The sequence below is a fragment of the Tachypleus tridentatus genome, chromosome 4 (genome assembly GCF_004210375.1).
Source record: "Tachypleus tridentatus isolate NWPU-2018 chromosome 4, ASM421037v1, whole genome shotgun sequence".
In the NCBI taxonomy this organism is placed as follows: Eukaryota; Metazoa; Arthropoda; class Merostomata; order Xiphosura; family Limulidae; genus Tachypleus; species Tachypleus tridentatus.
Window position 1 is genome coordinate 821,943 of NC_134828.1, and position 21,076 is coordinate 843,018.

At 34.0% G+C, this 21,076-nt stretch overlaps 1 long non-coding RNA gene across 2 annotated transcripts; it reads right to left on the bottom strand.

The window, feature by feature from the left end:
• Positions 1–5,073: 5,073 nt before the first annotated feature.
• LOC143248218 (uncharacterized) lies at positions 5,074–17,657 on the bottom strand. Of its 2 annotated transcripts, none has more exons than XR_013026817.1 (4): positions 17,545–17,657; positions 8,900–8,978; positions 7,822–7,962; positions 5,074–6,154 (listed from the first exon to the last, which is right to left on the bottom strand). It is a non-coding gene; the product is annotated as an uncharacterized LOC143248218 (long non-coding RNA). The 2 variants fall into 2 exon arrangements; XR_013026818.1 differs by lacking the exon at positions 17,545–17,657 and adding an exon at positions 15,900–16,136.
• Between the last annotated feature and the right edge of the window lie 3,419 nt (positions 17,658–21,076).

The following is a 21,076-nucleotide window of genomic DNA, read 5'->3' on the forward strand; positions in this document are numbered from 1 at the left end:
TTTCTTGAATGTTCAACAATGTTCAAAGAAACGCTAGCATCTTCATAAACCATATGTCGTTGATTCATGCTCTCGAGAATATTCTACAAACTGAGAGAACATGTAGAAGTTGCGCAATAGACATCCAACAATATACGTCACATGCAGCAATCTCAAACAAATTTAGGTATTAAAATAAATGTATAACAATAAATCCATTACAATAGGGTTAACACAGAGAAAGTTGGTTCTCAATATGGGACTGTCCTGTAACTCAGAGGTACGTGTGCGAGATTGATAGATTGTAGTAGTTTTAATTGTTATGAAAGCTATTAGTAACAAGTGCTTTTGTGTGAGCCCTTTGCTCAGTTAGTAGAGTAATCGTCTGACGTACTGGTTTCAAACCTCAGAAATAAAAAGTGGGATTACCATAGAAAGAAAAACAATAAAAAATGGTATCTTAGGTGGGATCCTTCCGCAACGCAGATATAATGACCCTTGTTTATGAGAAGGATAAATTGCGATCTATAATTTATGGGTTCAAACTCGAGCTTAAATCTACAAAAAATGGTTTTGGTGCACAAAGATAAAACAACGTGAACTTTGCATGGTACTATTTCGTTATGTTACAGTCTATTCAAATGTTTTTGTGGTTATCGATACACATTTTTTTTTATCTATAAGTATAGGGTATTACATATATCTATTGAGGATGAAACGATATTCAAAACAAATTTGTAGATAGAGACTAGTTCAAGACATTAGCGAACTTTCGAGGCGGATTTGAGCATGCAGATATGGTTAAAAAATCGGAACAGAAGCCAAATTAAGACAAAGCCGTCTATAATCATAAGTTAATACTTGTTTTGTAATAAGCTGCTCCCACTAGTCGAAGAAAAAACATCGCTAAAACTATTGTCTTTTTCATTCCGTTATGAGTTCAGTACCACTTATTATTTAATCAAGTTATGTTATACCAACTTTAGCACTTGTTAAAACACAGGCTATACCAAACTCAGCCTAGCAAATAACAACTTTTATTAACCCTTTGTTCTCAATGTCAAAACAATTCTGATTTAGGAGAGGAATTATCCTCAAAGTTTACAATGAAATATGACTAATAATTAAATTTAAACAATGTTTGCTTTTGAATTTTATATCATTTCTATTATCTAGGTAACTGGTACAGCTGTATTGCTTAGAATACTTATTGGAAATTATTAAAGCAAAGAAAATTCCACTTTTGAAAGTATGTGTGCGTGTTTCTGATAGCAAAGCTACAGCAGGCTATCTGCTGAGCCCATCGAGGGGAATCGAACCCCTGATTTTGGCGTTGTAAATCCATAGACTTACTACAATACTAGCAGGAGGCTCCACTTTTGAAAGGTATCTAATTTATTTTTTATTGGCTTTTAAATCTTTTACCAATTTCCTCAGACTAGAGGCTGACTTCCAGGATATAGAACAAAAGATTCAAAGAACACTTTTTTCACACTTTCAGTTAAAACAGTAACAATAAATCCTGTTCTTCAGTTAAACAAAGCTCTTCTATCGGGGAGGGCTGTCAAGTGACCGTACTCCCTGTGGTCAACAGTGTAAATTTAAAGAGAGCTACATATCATCTTTAGGGTGTCTGACTTGGTCGTTTAACCAATATGTATTCTGCTTGAATAAGTCAATACTTAACTACTCACTGGGCCAAGAGTTTGTCACAGTACAACTGAGAAGGTCGAAACGAATGCTATTTCGTTTCAATAAAATGAATGTTAAACTAAAACCATCAGATCACTGTTGTGTCGGTATTGAAAAATATTTTATTTTATAATTCCTTATAGGTTGAATATCTGCTGATCATTATACTTTGTAGAAATTAGATACGTAATCAATATTTAGTGTCAATAAAATGGTGCCGCTTAGTCGTAGCTACATGTTTAAAATATGTAAAAGAGATTTCATAAATTGGCTAATTATCTTGCATTATTAACGTAAATGTATCCAGAAACAAGAACACTAGAGTTCAAAAAAGAAAGATTTTTACCGAATCAACTCGCACTGCTTGAAAATGTATAGCTTTTAACAAAAATCAGTTTTTTCATCTTCCCTAAGAAGTTACACGCTAAACAGAAGCGTCATGTGTTATCTAGGCCCATATGCACCTATATTAAGTATAGATTTGATAAGCACCTGGCATTGGGCATATTACCCTCACAAGCTTTGTTTCCTACGTCTTCATATGTTGAAACGGATGAAGCCTGTTATTAAAATCGGTATATATCTGAAATGTTATCAAAAACTGGTCCTTGAAAATCGGTTGCTCGAATTAAGCGTTAGACTTTTGAAGAGCTAACCAAACATTAATCTCGTGCTACATAATTAGTAACTTTAAGAACGAACACATCACTAGAGTTGTTAGCGAAGTTTCTTCGATCGCTGAACCAGTTTCAAAGGAGACCTAAATAAAAGAGGCAACGTTATCCTTTGGTTCCGTAAGTATTTAGTTATTCTGGTTGTTACAGTAAAAACATAATTATTGAAAGAATAATTGTTTTTATACTTGTCTTAAACACTCCTAAGAACTTTATCATCTCTTCATTTAAAATTGTTATGGTCATAACCACCACACTATGTAACGTTGTTTTACACCTAGTGTTAGTTAATTAGTTACTCTAGTTATATATATATAGTTATAGCTAGTTAGTTACTATATATATATATTGTTGGTTTAAAGTTTCTGCACATACTGTCGATTTACAGCTACTTTATATAACAATGGCTTATGTTACTGGTCATAACTGGTTTATGTTTACTGTGTTGTAATTGTTCTAGGATGCTACATTTTTTACCTGTTGCATTTGACTAGATTTAATTGTTTCTTTAATTCGTGTTTCTTTTTAATTCTTTGTACAACATTCTGAATAAAAAATGAATGCTTCAGACTTTTTCGCGAATGCTAGCACAATTATGTTGATAACTCATTTCATATTATGCTAGTGTTCGTGGGTTAGAATGAGGTACTACGCTACATTAAGATGAATCATTTGAAATAATGGTTTGTAACTCTATTGATATTTTACTAGTGTTCGTGGGTTAGAATGAGGTACCACGGTATATAAATATAACTCGCTTGAGAAAATAATTGGTTCTGTACAATTACAACATCATCCAGCTGAGGAAAAAGAATTACCCTCAGAGGAAGGCCATCATTTGAATTCTTCGGAGAGAAAATATTCGTCAATCTTATTATCAAAGTTTATGACGCAACTACTTCAATTAAAATGTGTTACATTCAATTAAAAAGAAAATTATAATTATAAATGTACTGGTTATATTACGTAGGGTGCGCTGAAAACGGATATTTTAAATAAAAAACCAAGAATATTCTTTTTTATTCAGACACTTATATTGCGTATTCGAAAGACGTAAGTGTGACATATTTTAGTAAGGCAGACCTGATTAAACCCTCAAAGTAACAAAACTATACTTTCTTTTTTAAATTACATTTCTGAACCACTTGTACTTATCACAAGAAAAAACAGTTAATTAATACCTCATATCATTGTATGCTTTGTACAGATTTTGATCCTGGTAGACTATGCAGAGAGAAATAAAATTATGACTGTGTGTGTTTTTTATAGCGAAGTCCCATAGGGCTATCTGCTGAGTCCACCGAGGGGAATCAAACCGCTGATTTTAGCGTTGTAAATCTGTATACTTACTGCTGTGCCAGCGGGGGACAAAAATTACGAAATAAAATTCGGGAAGAGCTAGAGATCACCTTATAGTAAAACATTTCGACTTCAGTAACCACAATGGTTATGAGCCATGTGTGTAATGGTTATCACTCTCTTATCAAATCGAGAGCTTGACACCGAAAATTTACGTATAGAGAAAGCATTAATCTGCGCAACATATGTATCTTTTAGCTGTTACAGTTTCAAGACTTACGTAAAATGGGTGATTTAATCGTATTATAGTTTTATATACTGCATAAATTGACAATTTTTCCTGTTTCACACTTTATTTTACTGTGGCTAAATTTTTTTTTGTTTGACGAATTAATATTTCATTTCAGTGTATGTTGTTCCTGATAATGCTTTTATTGTGTTTTGTGGTAGGTTATGTTCTTAATATTTTAAGTAAGATGTTTTGTACTGTTTACCAGAAGAGGTTTTAGCACAATGTACTTGCTGATGACGTATGAGGCACAGAAATACACAGACTGTCTAGTTATGACGCGAAGTCTCGAAATTTCGTAATATTTAGGAAAAACACATATTTTATAAAACACCTGTCTCAATCAGTTAGGAAGTCATTTCATCTCTGTAAATTTTGAACTTTTTTTTAACAAAATGGAAAGTTTATAAATTAGTGACTATTTAGTTTAATTTGTGAGTTAGGCCGAACAACGAACATGTCCTTTGCAACTTGAAGAAATTACTTCCATTATCGATAAATTTGCCGGACTCTGCGTTATTTTTCTTGAATAATCAAAATGAACCTGTCCGATGATAGAGACAGTTACAATAACGGTGCAAAGTGAATGATTATTTTGATGGAAATAAAATACATTTTAGACTAAGTTTCAAGACGAGAAATATCCGATTTGAGGTCGAAATTTTTCTGAAGATGATGTAGTGAAAGGAAATGTTGTAATGATGTTCTTTCGTTGTGCTGGTTCATTTAAATTATTTAGTGAAAACAAGACGAAGTCCAGTTCATGTCACGATAACAGATTAGTTTATTTCTATCTTACTGTTTTTACAAGCTTGTACACAGTTGTAACTTTTAGGCCTAAGTTTAGATATGACATATAAATGGACATACTTTGCTAAAGTTCGTGCGATTAACGAAAGAAAAGTTATTTATACATTTTAACGGTTAATCGATCAAGTAATAGAATGTACGTAATAAATGACACTGTTCCAAATACTTCACACACTACTAACTTATTGGCACTATACTGACTGAAAGCTATTGATCCAAGTGCTTCGTTGATTCACTGCTTGTGCTGTCAGATTTAAAGCTTTCTAGTTATTTGAGACCCACTTTGATTAAGCGACATCTAGCTAACGTTTAAGCTGTAGCGTTAAAATATAGCTTACCATAAAAGAACAAGCACAAAAGATCCAAGGCATTAAAGCAAGATCAAGAGAAATAGAAAAGAGTAAAATAAAAAAATCCAACAAATAAGTTCTGATTTTAATAATCACAACAATTTGATTTACTATCGAGTCTGGCATGGCCAAGTGAGTTAAGGCGTTCGACTCGTAATCTGAGGGTCGCGGTTTCGAATCCCGATCGTATCAAACATGCTCGCCCTTTCACCTGTGGTGCACTATAATGTCATGATCAATCCCACTATTCATTGGTAAAAGAGTAGCCCAAAAGTAGGCGGTGGGTGGTGATGACTAGGTGCCTTCCCTCTAGTCTTACACTGCTAAATTAGGGACGACTAGCGCAGATAGCTCTCGCGTAGCTTTGCGCAAAATTCAAAACAAATCCACTACCTTTTTGGACCTAACTTATTTGACGACGACTCATTATTAATGTTTCAGACAACAACTGCATTAATATCATTACAATCTTTCTGCACGTGACTAATGCTACATTTTTGCTGTAATAATTTTTCTGCGCATATCCAAAAGCTTCTTGAATTTTAATATTTACTAAGTAATCTACTGAACTAAATACTTAATTCAAAAATACAATAACATCAATGTTTACAGCAAAAATAAAGCATTAGTCACGTGCAGAAAGATTGTAATGATGTCAATGCAAGTTAAAACACAGTACAAAACACATCTATGAACTACGGAAAGATTACAACAAGAACAACGAAGTAGAAAAAAACATCAAGGACGAAATAAAGCATGTCGTAAATTAATTAGATGGAAAGAATTCTTTACAGTAATTACCTGTAACTTGTTGGCGATAAATTTGAACAATACATAGACAGCACACAATTCACTTACTTTAAAATAATATATCCAAAACAAGTCACGTGTAGATACTATTTTTTCACTATTGGTTATCAGTATTGTGTTCAAAACTTTAAATAATTGTCTCATTTTCACTAACCCCCGCTAGTACAGCGGTAAGTCTATGGATTTACAACGTTAAAATCAGGGTTTCGATTCCATCCGGTTAGCTCAGCAGACAGTCCGACGTGGCTTTCCTATAAGAAAAAAATACACTGATTTTCATTAACATTCACATAGGTGGGTTAAGTTAATTTAGAGCATTTTTGACAAGACAATTTATTCCTCTTTACTTTGTTATCACAATATAATCAGTGATAAATTCACTGTGGGTTACCAAAGTTGCATACAGAGCTTTAAATCATTTTTTTACGTCAAAGTCCACACAGACTGGTTCAGTTATTTCAGAACCCAACTGATAAGACGAATTATTTTTCTACTCTGTCTCTTACAATAAAATCTGCGATTATAACACTTTAAAATCTCCACTATACACTCTTTATGGCTAAGCTTACAAACATTGTCTAGATTTATATCCTTCAATAATTTTGTCTAAGTTTCGTTAACTTCCTTCTTTCTGTGTTCTGCACGTATTTACAGGACACGGAAAAAAAAGAGAAAAAAATAATTAGCCTCCTAATGACAACAATATTCCAATAACGAGAAATAATTAAAAACTTAGAGTGAAATGACGTCAAAATACGAATAAAACAAACCACATCACAATTGACAATTCCTACAGAGCTAAGTAACGAAACTTGTCATAACTATCGCTTTTAAAATAATTAACGTTTAATACTATTGTTATGAAAACTAAATAATAATTAAATATTAAATTACTAAACAAACTTAATAATAACTCTTTAACTAAATAGTCTTGTATATCCATCACTTTGTTCAAACCTGCTTGATAGTTCCAACTTCAAAGTTTGATTAGTTTTGCTTATTTGTTTGTTGAATTTATAGCAAAGTTACTTCAGGGCTATCTGCACCAACAATCCCTAATTTTGAATTGACAGACTAAAGGAAAGGCAATTAGTAAGCGCCACCCACTGCCAGCAATTAGATTATTCTTTAACAACGAAGAATGGAATTGATCGTCACTTTATAATGCCTCTACGACTGAAATAACGAACATGTTCTGTGACCGGATTAGAACTCGCAATCCTCAGGTTGAGAGTCGAGTGCTACTTCTCACCATCTATGACAGCAAGAGTTTCTGAACTATTTTAGGCTAAAGTAAAATAAATTTATTTCTTTAACTCTACCGACAATGTCATCGCGCTTGTACACGCACGTTCAAAATTTTATTGAGGTATGAATTATGTAAATAAATTTTGTTTCATATTGTAGCTTATACTATATTAATTAATTCCTTACTTTAACGCCCCTAACTAGTACAGCAGTAAGCCTACGGATTTACAACACAAAAATCAGGAGTTCGATTCCTCTCGGTGGGTTCAGCAGGTAGCTCGATGTGGCTTTGCTATAAGAAAAACACAAACACACACTTACTTTAAAAGTAAATATTTAAAAAAAATCCTATATAATAGTTTTACGTGTGTCACGTGGTACGTTGAATGCAGCATCGATTCAGATTAGGTGTTTCTCACGTCCAGATACAAAGTTTATAGTTTCTTATGAATTAGATACTCAAACTGCCAACACTGGCAAGCTAGAATATAAGATAAGAACCTCCTATCTTTTCACTTTCTGAGACATTAATATATTTATTGAATCAACCAAGGTGGCCCCATTCACCTCTTCCATATTTTTAAATACTTGCTTTCTCGCACTCTTGAAGATGATCTAGGAAGGTTGAAACGTTGTTCTCTGCTTTATTAGTAAAAGTATTAATACTCACACCAGCCGTCCTGAGATACGTTTTAACTCGCACTGACTCCGCCCAGTGACGTATGTATAGCCAATCGAATTTCATAATGTCCTTCTTGTGGTTTTATCAGCCTATTTGAAGCACTTGGGTGGCAAACTAATTCTTTTCATGCTAGATAACGTAGTCAAAGAATGAGGTAAGACGTTTAGTGAGCTCAAAATTTTATACATTTTTTAAAACCCAAATACAGTTTAGAGACTAACTGAAATAAGTTATTGGGAATCATGTGGTATTGATGTGGTAATTGTGATTTTGGTTATTTCACAATGTATGTATATAAAAAATATATTGCTTGTTTGTTTTGAATTTCACGCATAGCTACTCGAGGGCTATCTGCGCTAGCCGTCCCTAATTTAGCAGTGAAGACAGCTAATCATCACCACCCACCGCCAACTCTTGGGCTACTCTTTTACCAACGAATAGCGGGATTGACCGTCACAGTACAACGCCCCCACGGCTGAAAGGGCGAGCATGTTTGGGGCGACGTGGATTCGAACCCGCGACCCTCAGATTACGCCTTAACCCCCCCTGGCCATGCCGGGCCCTAAAAATTCTAAAGACAAATAATTCGTTTCACATCCTCCATGTGCGAAATTTCACAAGACTTAGCAGCCTATGGTTCAAGTATCAAACGGGTACAAAGTTCGTAACAAGAAGATATATTTATTTGCTATACTTCCTTATTGTTCTATGTTTTAAGATATCGTAACTGAAAGTTTAGGACTTGTTTGTGAATAGTAATAATGTACATGTGGTATATAATAGTAATAATGCACATGTGGTATATAATAGAAATCTGATCGTTTTTACGAAGTGCTGATCTACCAGACAAGTCACATTGAGAGGGCCAACTTTTTACTTTTGGTAACATGAACCCACGTCCGCCGCCTCATTGCAACTTCTCTAATGTTAGTCAGGCACAGCGAAAATATTAATATATATATATAATGTACACTTTCGTGAGATTTAAGCGTTGAGATTAAACATTCGAGCTTTCATGTTATAATCTGTAGTCATTACAGAAAGAAAAAGCATTATTTATATTTACTTTCTAATTTTTCGTAGTAGATACGAGGTCAGTCCAATCGACGGAGGTCGTAGTACATACAGTAGATTCGGTAGTCAAACTGAAACAAAACAAAAGTTTTTCTTAAACAAACTGATGATTATCTGGAGGCTATAAAGATTTCGCACATGAAATTTGGAAATTCTGTGATGCATAATAATATTTTAATGTTAAAATAAATTACTTTGCATGTTGGGTATTTAACATTCAACATGAAAAAAAATACACGGGAGAAATATTGCTTAAGAATCTTAAAACTTAAAAAAAAGATATTTTGTTCATTAAAACCTCGTAATCTTTACTGATAATTGCAAAATTCCTTGAAGATATGGATGTTGTATTAAAAGCTATAGCATGAAATCCATAATAAGAACGAAATGGTTATGATGTCAGTCTCTGGAAGGAAGTTCTTCTGTTGGTAATGGAATTTGAATAGATTAAAGATAAAAAACTAATAGCACCATTCAGAAATTATAGGATCATTAGATCAAGTAGTGTGGAAACATTAACTTCCTGTGATGGTGGTTGAGAGGATTTGAAAACCATAATTAGACATATAGCTACACAGTACAGAAGAAGTGAACAACAAGACAGTAGATGTGTTTCAACTTTTGCTTGAAATGACATAATGTTAGGAACTGAAGTCGGAAGCAGAGGAAATAATAATTATTTTCGAAGGATGTTAGAACAATGTAACTGCTATAAGTAAAGGCAACATGTAAATTACAGCTTGGATTTTGAAAATAATCAACTGATGACAATAAACCGAGGAAACACCTTAAGAATGAGTTTCAGAGCCCATTTAGATGTAAGTAACAATAAAGAACTAACCGGATATCAGGAACCTGGAATTAACTGGACTTAAGGGACAAAGCTAAGTTAAGAATACCCCATCTGCCTTGGATGAGATAAGAAGTTCATTATTTAAAGAAACATGTCCACGAGCTAATTGATTCGTTGATTAGAAGCTTTACAACATGTTGGTCATATAATTAAGAATGTTTGGTGAAGTCTGGCATTGAATGACGGGAAATTGCTTCCACAGATGAGGAAATGAGTTGGATTGGTGTAAACAGCAAATAGATATAAAATTAAAATTAAAAGTTTGAATACTGTGGGAATCTTCTTTACAGCATACAGTAAGTGACATCGAGCAGGCGGCATATTTGTAATATGCTTCAAGCAGAAAAATTGATGTAGAGTTAATTTTTTTCAAACATTTTCATGGTCTATGAGCTGCGCAATTACAACGCCAGAGGTTGAATTTACAGAAAGAACAATGGAGATAGATACTGTGCCGATAAGAAATGGAAAACTCCTATCAGGACTTATTAGGAATAAATGTACATCTAGTGATTGAGGACTAGTAAAATAGAACACTCCAGTGTTTCTTCATGGGCCCGAAGAATAAGGACGGCATCATTAGGACCATGAAGACCACAAACCATGAAATTCGATCAAAGTCTAGATGAAACATTGCAATCAAACATGTCACATCAAACATGTTTGCTCTTTCAGTCATGGAGGCATTATAATGTGACTGTAAATCCCACTGTTCGTTGGTAAAAGGGTAGTCCAAGAGTTTACATAGATGGTGATGACTAGCTGCCTTCCCTCTAGTCTTACACTGCTAAATTATGGACGGCTAGCGCAGGTAGCCCTCGTGTAACTTTGAGCGAAATTAAAAAACAAGTAAATAATTAGTAATTTATATCAACTTCCTATTAGAACAAGCTACCTACATACTTTATGGGTTTACATACTCATAAGACAGAATAGCTGCATAAGGTTTTTTTAAAAAAAAGTCACATATTTTATTCAAAAGAATCAATGATACGAATTATATAATCCAGAACAGCAGTCAGTCTGTCATGAATGTCTTGAAAAGTACTTTGGTGGGATAACTGACATCTGGTTAGCTTCAGAGAAGTCATTGCAAATTGTAAGTAAACTTGGTAACGAGTACAGAGCTCCTGTAGAGATGACTTTTAAAATGTTATCAAGGGAAGAGCTACTGGTAGGTTCTCTCAACCACGTGACTGGAGAACTTCCCCAATGATGAGACAAGTGGTGGATAACACGTCATTCTGTCTTTGTTTGATAGGCTACAGAAAGCTTTGGTGAACTGACAGTTTAGAAACATAAATAAAACAATAAAGAACGTTCTCTTTTGTTAATCAAAACCGTGATTATAGCATGCTTGACACACATGATTAATAATTTAATGGTTTTAATACTAATTATTGAATATTAATTTTTAATTGTAAATTATGATTTTATTACTAATTGTGCAAATTTAACTTAATGTATTACGGTTATTTTTGTCCATTAGTATTGTTCTAGAGATTACGACATTACTGCTTCTTCATCACGTCTTGATGATGTATGGTTGCCTGGAAACATCTTCACTGGTCTATATTTGACGTGAATCGTCGAATATTTGTGATAATTGGAAAAAAAAGATTGCATGAAAACATCAGAGTGAACTACAGTGAATTAGTTGGTTATCTTTAACGATACCATCGAATTATTTACAAAATGGAGTAATTCCGTGTTGTCAGTATATTTTCTTATTATATATGCAAATACAGGTTTGTCGTTTATTAATCTCGAAGTACTAAACAGGTTGGGCAAAAAATTCGTGACAGCAAATATTTTTGTTTCTAAAATAGTTCATTAGATGACAGCACCATTTGTTACAAATTTTGGAGCTTACATTCAGGGGCTGACGTGGCCAAGTGTGTAAAGGCGTTCCAATCCCTGTCGCACCAAACATGCTCGCCCTTTCAGCCGTGAGGGCGTTATAATGTGACGGTCAATCCCACTATTCGTTGGTAAAGGGTAGCCCAAGAGTTGGCGGTGGTTGGTGATGACTAGCTGCCTTCTCTCTAGTCTAACGCTGCTAAATTTGGGACGGCTAGCGCAGATAGCCCTCGAGTAGCTTTGCGCAAAATTCAAAAAACAAACAAACTGACTTTCAGTATTAAGAAAATCCTAAAATGTGATATCAGGCAAATTTTAATTTTTTGTTTGTTTTGAGTTTCCACTAGCTTCTCCTAATTTAGCAGTGAAAGACTAGAGGAAAGCCTCTTGGCCTACTATCTAACCTATGAATAGTAGGATTGCTCTAATTATAAGGCATGTCAAAAGAGTTATAAAAAAGGTAATATTTTATGAAAGATAATTATATAGGTGGCGCGTCAATAAAAGTTCTTCCTACGCTAATAAATCGTTGTCTGCTTACCTGTTATTATATTAGCATAACAGGCTTCCTTACTCATGTATGATGAAATACAGAATTTCCTAGTAGCATGTTCAGCAGATTTGTACAAATTTAGTAATTATTATAGAAAATCAAGGCTTTGTTGGTGAGCCATGAATCTAATATTTTTAAGAGAACAAAATATGACTTAATAAAAGGAATAATAATGATTGAGAGAAGTTTACATCATTTTACACGGTCCACATGACACCTTTTGGCCTTGATGGAACTAACGCCATCTGTCGAAGCGTTAGGATTGTTTAAAAAATATTTATATCACAATTTTTTTTTATCCTAAGTAATTTTCGTTTCTCATCGAAGAGGTTTGTACTATAACATGCTGGATTTTAAACCCTTCCTGGGCATAGCAGGCTTTATTATTATCGCTTTGTAGTTAACCCTTTAACAACAGAAACTAAGAACAGCACGTGCGTTAAGAGATTTCCTTTCGAAACCTCTTATTAACCCGAACGTAATCTGAATTTTCGGGAGATAATTAACAGAATAACTTCATTTCGAGTACAAAATTTACATCTACAAAAACGACAGGAAGTTACAATGAAGTATAATAAGAATGTTGAATTTTTATAAATAAACATGATCACATAACATGAACTCTTCATTAGCATGAATCATCTGTAGAAACACCACATAGAACACATACTCCAGTGTCTAAATAATAAATAACACGTATTTCAGTACGTTCACAGTGAGTACACAAAAAATAAGTGACTCACTGTGTTCACAACACATAACATATGTTTCAATAGCTACACAACAAATAATACGTGTTTCATTGTGTTCACAATACATAACATGCATTTCCGTGGCGACCCAACAAATACATGTTTCATTGTGTTCGCAACACATAACACCTAACAAATGGATTTCCGCCATGTACTCATCATGAAAATGTAAAGTACATCACTTGCACCTTAGAGATCACGTGATATACATTAAGTGTTTAACGAGAGAGAGGTTCTGTAAGTAAGACTTGTCGTGTTTCTCGGAATTTATGTTTGAAATCGAGGGTGTGCACGAACGACCAAACAAAACCTGTTTTATGAACGAATGAAAAATGTAACTCTACAAAGTTAATTTGAAAATAGAAAGTCGAGTTAATTAGCGTAAACTTTCATCAATCGTTTGTGATCAAAATAAAAAACAAAACATATTTTACTGGGCATGCTGTTGTCCAGAGGATAGCGGGATGACTGTGAGGTTGAAGTTTCTTGGTTACTGCCGTGGGTGCGTTGTTAGAGTAACCGTCAAATTCTACCATTCGATTTACAAAGAGTATCCCAACAGTTGGCAGTGGGCAGTCTTGACTAGTTACCTTCACTAAAACCTATAACTTCAAAAATAGCCATCGTGTAGCTTGGTGCGAAATCCGACAGATCACTTGAACGAAAACCGGAAGATACAAAATTATTTCAGATTTTGTTTCTCGGAAAAACAGTAACTTGTCATAATTCGATAATCGCATAAGAACATAGCGCACGTCGTATTTTCTTCGACTACGAAACCGCCCCCTGTCGTCCCTCTTTATTTTATTTGCGGTTTCATCGTATATGGTCAAACTGTGTTAGCTCTTATTGCGAGTATGTAAGTAATGCAGAGAGGTATATATTACAGTTATTTTGTTCTCTTTCTCGCTTCTGTAGAATTCTTTTGCTGAATTTACGGTACAAAGCGAGCGGGAAGAATGAAACCGTTCTGTATACAATTGTACACAATCAACTGACAAGCAATTTGTCTTCCGTTTGAATAGTGTACCTACGACAGTTCCACACTTCTTTTATACTAAAAAGAATCAAATGAAATAGCCTTCAGGAAAGTTTCTAACAAAAAAAAAACTCATATACTGAGATTTACTAAAACCGACAGAATCATATTGTTCAATAACTTTCTTTGTCACCATAATCTTTTACAACTAAGAACTTTTCAACAGGATGAGATGTAAAAACCGTTTCATTTGTTACCGAGAAAGGAGAACTGCGAGTTAGCTGCCTTTTCAAGGCCGTTGTTAGAGAAAATTACTTCTCTTGACAACATTGACTCAATCATTGGAACAGGGCATTTACGATTTAGGGCTAGCGATAAACGACTCCCACTCAATTAGGCAAGCTGTCTCGTTCTATTGAAGCATAGTGTGCCCCGACAAAGGATTTAATTTGGACCTAGCAGATGAGCTGGCTGGAATAACTAGATTGAGCTTCGAGCACTCGTTGCTAAGCGCCGGGAAATGCTGTTTATACGTTCAATTTAAAGGTCATGAAGCGACGATTCATCAGGCCTAGTGACAACGAGCGGCAAACAGTGGGTTGTTCCATGAATTCTTATGACAGGATTAAAGAAGGCGGTGTAATAATACGCCTGCCAGTTACTACGAGCTTTGTGTTTCATAACACCACTGGTATTTATTGTGCTCTACATATAGCTCGGAACCTTCGTTTAACAGCCACCTCACATGGAAATAACTGACAGACTTAATCATACATTCACCACGAATGTACTTTCATTACATCGTAACTATTAAGGTTACTTCTAACTCTAATTACGCAGATTAACACTTGTTCAAAGTAACTGCATACGCTAATTATTTACATTAACGCTGTTTCCAATGTAGCTTCATACGCTAATTATGCATATTAGCACTGTTTTTTAAAGTAGCATCATACGCTAATTATTTAATACAACACTTGTTCAAAGTTGCTTCATATACTAATTACGTATAGTAACGTTTGTTAAAGTAGCTCCATACGCTAACTACGTATATTAACTCTCGTTCAACGTAGCTTCATACGCTAATTACATATTTTAACACTTGTTCAAAATAGCGTCATACACTAATTACATATACTATCAGTTCTTAAAGTAACACCATACACTAATTACTTATATTAACGCTTGTTCAGGGTAACTTCAGACGCTAATTACGTATATCAGCACTTGTTCAAGGTAACTATATGTGTTAATTACGCAAGTTAGCACTTGTTCAAAGTAACTATATATGCTAATTAAGTATATTAACACTTGTTCGAGATAACTATATATGCTAATTAGGTATATTAACACTTGTTGAGAGTAGTCTCATAAATTAATTACGTATATTAGAGCTTTTTAAGGTAGCTCTGTACGCTAATTACATTTATTAACTGCCGTCAAATTAACTCTTTACGCTAATTATGTAATGCAACACTTGTTCAAAGTGACCCCATATGCTAATTACGCATATCAACAGTTATTCAAAGTAACAACTTCTTACGCTAATTACGTGTAATAACAGGTTTTCAAAGTAAATTCTTACGCTAATTAAATGCGTTATTTACTTTCACTGTAAGCCTAATTATGCAGTTGATTCACATTTTTGTTTATTTGTGAGCTATTCATCTGAAAACCTTCTGAACTGACTGTTAGGTTAATGATGTACATATATGTTAAATCTAACTACTGAAAAAAAGAGTTGACGGAGGACGCTGTTGATTAGCTGCTCTCTCACTATCACTTCAAAATTAGTAAAGTTAGGCTTAGTGTACGCAGTACTTTACGAGAACAAAATATATATTATCCAATGATTTATGATTATTGGTAATGAGCTGGTTACCATTCCAGACTAAGGTAAATATTAATTCAAACAGAACCAGTAAATATAAAAACGAAACCAAAACCAACGTTATATCAGCATGCATACAACTGTAAATACACAAATGAACTTACCGCCTATTGTGTTTAGCGGCTCACTTAACATTATCGCTCAGAAAGTGTCGTATTTCAAATTCTTTTCTCGATCAGTTCGCTATAAACATTTATAATAATCCCTGAATGAGAGTCACGCAAAGACATTCCAAGAACCTAGGAACAATCCATCTCCGTTAGAAGTACCACCAGTGAGAAAGCATACATTCCAGTAAGAACAAAATAGCTTTACACTTTGGGCAGCAGCATCCACAACGATTAGGCCCATAGAGACGAGCTCTTCATGTTAGATAGAAAGCAATAACAGGTTTCATCTTTGTTTGTAGAATCTTTCTTCGTAAGGACGATAGATCATATTACTTTACGGTTACTGATCCGAGAACGTGGCTATAACCCATCAACATCTTTATGTATTGTCAAGTAATGGTTTCACAATGTAACGATGCACCTTACAGATGTATATGAAATCTTTAATTCATCAAAACCGAATAACTCAACACATCAACTTTCCTATTTCTTCTCACTCAGAACACGAATATGACACCATGTATTAACAGTCAAACGTAATTATCAAATTTTCTTATATCTGATTTGTCTTGAAATCTAAATCCGTCTTCCACGTGGCTAATAAGACGTTCTTTCCTTCACCTTGCTAAAGTAAAGCTGTCTTCCACCAGTTACACATAACTAATAAACAATTCTGTTTTTTCTTTACCTTGCTAAAGTAAAGCTGTCTTCCACCAGTTACACATAACTAATAAACAATTCTGTTTTTTCTTTACCTTTCTAAAGTAAAGCTGTCTTCCACCAGTTACACATAACTAATAAACAATTCTGTTTTTTTCTTTGCCTTGGTAAAATAAAGCTGCCTTCCACTAGTTATACATAACTAATAAACAATTCTGTTTTTTCTTTACCTTGCTAAAGTAAAGCTGTCTTCCACCAGTTACACATAACTAATAAACAATTCTGTTTTTTTCTTTACCTTGGTAAAATAAAGCTGCCTTCCACTAGTTATACATAACTAATAAACAATTCTGTTTTTTCTTTACCTTGCTAAAGTAAAGCTGTCTTCCACCAGTTACACATAACTAATAAACAATTCTGTTTTTTTCTTTACCTTGGTAAAATAAAGCTGCCTTCCACTAGTTATACATAACTAATAAACAATTCTGTTTTTTTTCTTTACCTTGGTAAAATAAAGCTGCCTTCCACTAGTTATACATAACTAATAAACAATTCTGTTTTTTTCTTTACCTTGGTAAAATAAAGCTGCCTTCCACTAGTTATACATAACTAATAAACAATTCTGTTTTTTTTCTTTACCTTGGTAAAATAAAGCTGCCTTCCACTAGTTATACATAACTAATAAACAATTCTGTTTTTTCTTTCCCTTGTTAAAATAAAGCTGCCTTCCACTAGTTATACATAACTAATAAACAATTCTGTTTTTTTCTTTACCTTGGTAAAATAAAGCTGCCTTCCACTAGTTATACATAACTAATAAACAATTCTGTTTTTTTTCTTTACCTTGGTAAAATAAAGCTGCCTTCCACTAGTTATACATAACTAATAAACAATTCTGTTTTTTTTCTTTACCTTGGTAAAATAAAGCTGCCTTCCACTAGTTATACATAACTAATAAACAATTCTGTTTTTTCTTTACCTGGTAAAGTAAAGATGCCTTTCACCGTTTACACCGTCTAATAAACCATTCTATTTTTTTCATCTTGTGACCCCCAGTGGCACAGCTCTTTATCTGCCGACTTACAACGCTAGAAACCAGGTTTCGATACCCCTGATCGGAAGAGCACAAATAGCCCTTTGCGTAGCTTTATACAAACACACAAAACCATCACCTTGTAAACTTCTACCTGTCTATTTAACCTTTCTCTCTTGTAAAGTCAAGTTACACGTGTAATAAACCACTCTGTCTTTCCTTCATGTTAAAAATTAAATTCTCACTTGTTATACAAGCGAACCTCTACCAGCTACACCTATTTAACATTTCAATCTTTTCTTTGTCCTTTAAATAAACATAAAAACTAATGTTCTAATTTAATTGTTATACTCAGTAATATTTTTCCCCACTATGCATATTTTAATAATCTCCATGTAATCATGTGCACATTTTTACACTTAATATTTCATGTTCTACACATGATTCAAATTATAACAATCTTCGTATCATCATGAACACACTGTTACACTTAATATTTATCTTACTCTACGTGTTTAAACATTTAATTATCTCTGTATCGTCACGTAGACTGTTATATATAACAATATTTCTACCGTCACAGATACGTTTATCACATTAAAACCTTATTATCAGAATCTACATTTTAAAATTTGTCCTAGATATTTTAACGCATATGTAAAAACCTTGAAAGTTTATTTTTCTTTTATATATGTATAATGCATATCTATTAAGTAAAATAAACCAAACGAAAAGCAAACGCATAGTTCCTTTCAAGGTTTCAGTTCGTCAGACAATAATGCAGGGGCGTAGATCCTGAGGATAGGGGGTATACATCCCCCTTTCAATTTTAGGTGGGGGGTATGGTACATACAATCATTCCCCCTACAGTTTGGTCTGTTGAATTGTTCTATTGCCTCACAGGCCTACAAATTGTGTGTTTGTTCTTGTGATTCTCGTGTTCTTACCAATCGAACTACACAATTAGGCCTAGATGTAGGCTTTTTCAGTAGCCGAAATGTACGTATTTAATATAGGCGTGCTTCTAAGTGTTTCGATCTAAGTGATAGTTCGTAAGTATCAGTCAGTAGACCTAAGTATACATCCAAGTATCGTGGCAACAATATTACTCTGTGACTGCATGTTTACAGCTTTCTGGTTCACGCAATCAAAGATTACCAATTTGCAAATTGAAGAGTCCACGTAAGTGGTTGCAAAAATCATCCCCCCCCCCCATCAGATGTAAAAAATTTACGCCCCTGCAATCATGCATTGACTAAAAGTTTCAAACTAATTATTTAAAAGAAACAGAATGTCGTGGTAAGTATTGAAAGATACTTTAACGCATATTTTCTGTTTAAAAACAAAATTCCGTAGTTCAACCGCAGAAAACGTTAACACTAAATAAAATTATAATATTGAAACTAGGGTGACGGCAGGATTCGCTAAAATATTCAAAAGTAGTTCACAGATTAATCGACAGATGTCAGCGCGCAGTAAGTTATATAGAAATGTTTGTAGAACGGATTTTCGTCGTCAGTAAGCAGCTTTCAGGGAATAATTCACCAGTCAGCTGTTAAAGATATTAATAATATATCGAACCACTAATAAAGGCTGGAATATTATTTCGTGACAAGTAAGCCACGGAGCAGTAAATGTAGCAATCAGTTGATTTCAATATTAATAAGCACGTATTTTACTATAAGAAACAGAGATATATAGATCACAGATTTGCTGTTAAAGAAATACACGCAACGCATTAGTTTATTAAATAATAGATACATATGGAATACTTACTTGTTAAAGTAAACGTTCTTATTAAACAACACATACAAATATAACATTTTATTATCAAATAACATATACGTATAGAGTACGTACTTGGGAAATAAGAAATAGAACACGTGATTTTGAACTAACATGTACACGTATAGAGCATGTACTTGTTTAGTAACATACAGAACACTTAGTCCTTAAAATACGTATACACTTTTCATGGACATTGTATCTTTAAAATCTATGTATAACAAAATGCTCTATGTATAAACCTTCAGATATTAATGTATTAAACGTTTAATGTATTGTTGCGATTATTTTCATAAATTATTATTAAGTTAAAGGTCGTTGTGAGAAATTATTAACACAAAGTTTGTCTTATAACATATATAGGTGAATTTAAAAGAAGAAAATTAATGTAAAAGTTTTAGTGTGGAAAGTCACATTGCTTTAAAGCTGAGCAATCAACAGGGAAAATATTAATGTGAAATGTCGTTTCACTTTAAGAACACAGTTTAGTGGTAACCAGTGCACATGTAATCAAAGGTTTTGTTTGTTTTGGAATTTTGCGCTAAACTACACGAGGGATATCTGCGATAGCCATCCCTAATTTAGCAGTCTAAGACTAGAGGAAAGGCAGCTAGTCATCATCACCCACCGTCAACTCTTGGGCAACTCTTTTACCAACGAATAGTGGGATTAACCGTCACATTATAATGCCCCCACGGCTAAAAGAACGAGCATGTTTAGTGCGACGGGGATTCGAACCCGCGGTCCTCAGATAACGACTCGAACGCCTTAGCCCATCTGATCATGCCGGGCCAATCAAAAGTTTAGTAAGATGTGATGGATATTAGTATCAGTCAGGAAAAGAAAAAGCCAATAAATCTACATGTCCATGTCGATGGTACATATAAATCTCGTTACAGACGCTTGCGTAAAGTGACATTGCCGTTCATTACGTCACAAACCAGCACCAACCACATACTGAAAAAACATTTTATATTTCATCCGGACACAAGGAGAAATGAGACTACACTTCGAGTCTTCGACACGCGTGATTGGTCAAATCTGAGTGACGTGAGAAGTTTTCGTGAAGTGTATCTCAACCAATGGACTGGGTTCTAGTTTGCAAACAAATTTACTTTGCTATTGTACCTGTGACAGTCTTAAAGGTAGTGAAAAGAGGTCAAGGTTTAAAGAACTGCCTCGCTTTTAAAGAAGCTGAGCACCCCCCCCTCCGTCTTCTCCTTCTTCCTAGATATATTATATATTTGAATCTGATCTGCTGCCTTTATAAATATAAGAAAATTATTGTAGACAAAGTGTACGTGTTGTCATTTTCACAATGAAAGTCAAGCGTGCAAAAACATTAAACCGAGTTTGGACTAAAGACACACCATGATTAGTGCCTGCTCCCTAAAGAAGACTCCATCATGGATTTGGGCTTAAGAAAATGGTCACTCAGTTCCAGAGGATAAAAAAAACTGAGGAAATTTATTATCTGTTAAGCAAGTGATGAGTAACCAGAATGTGTTCACTATTATAAACAGATTTTTATCTTAACGTTTTCACTTTCAGTAGTAAATTAAAACAAACCTTTTAGATATCTCCAATATCAGAAATGATGAATTTCCACAAGTTAACGTGAATACTGGACAAAGTAACAGACAGTATAGGTGCTGGTATCATTTTATATATATATATATGAAAAAAATACCCT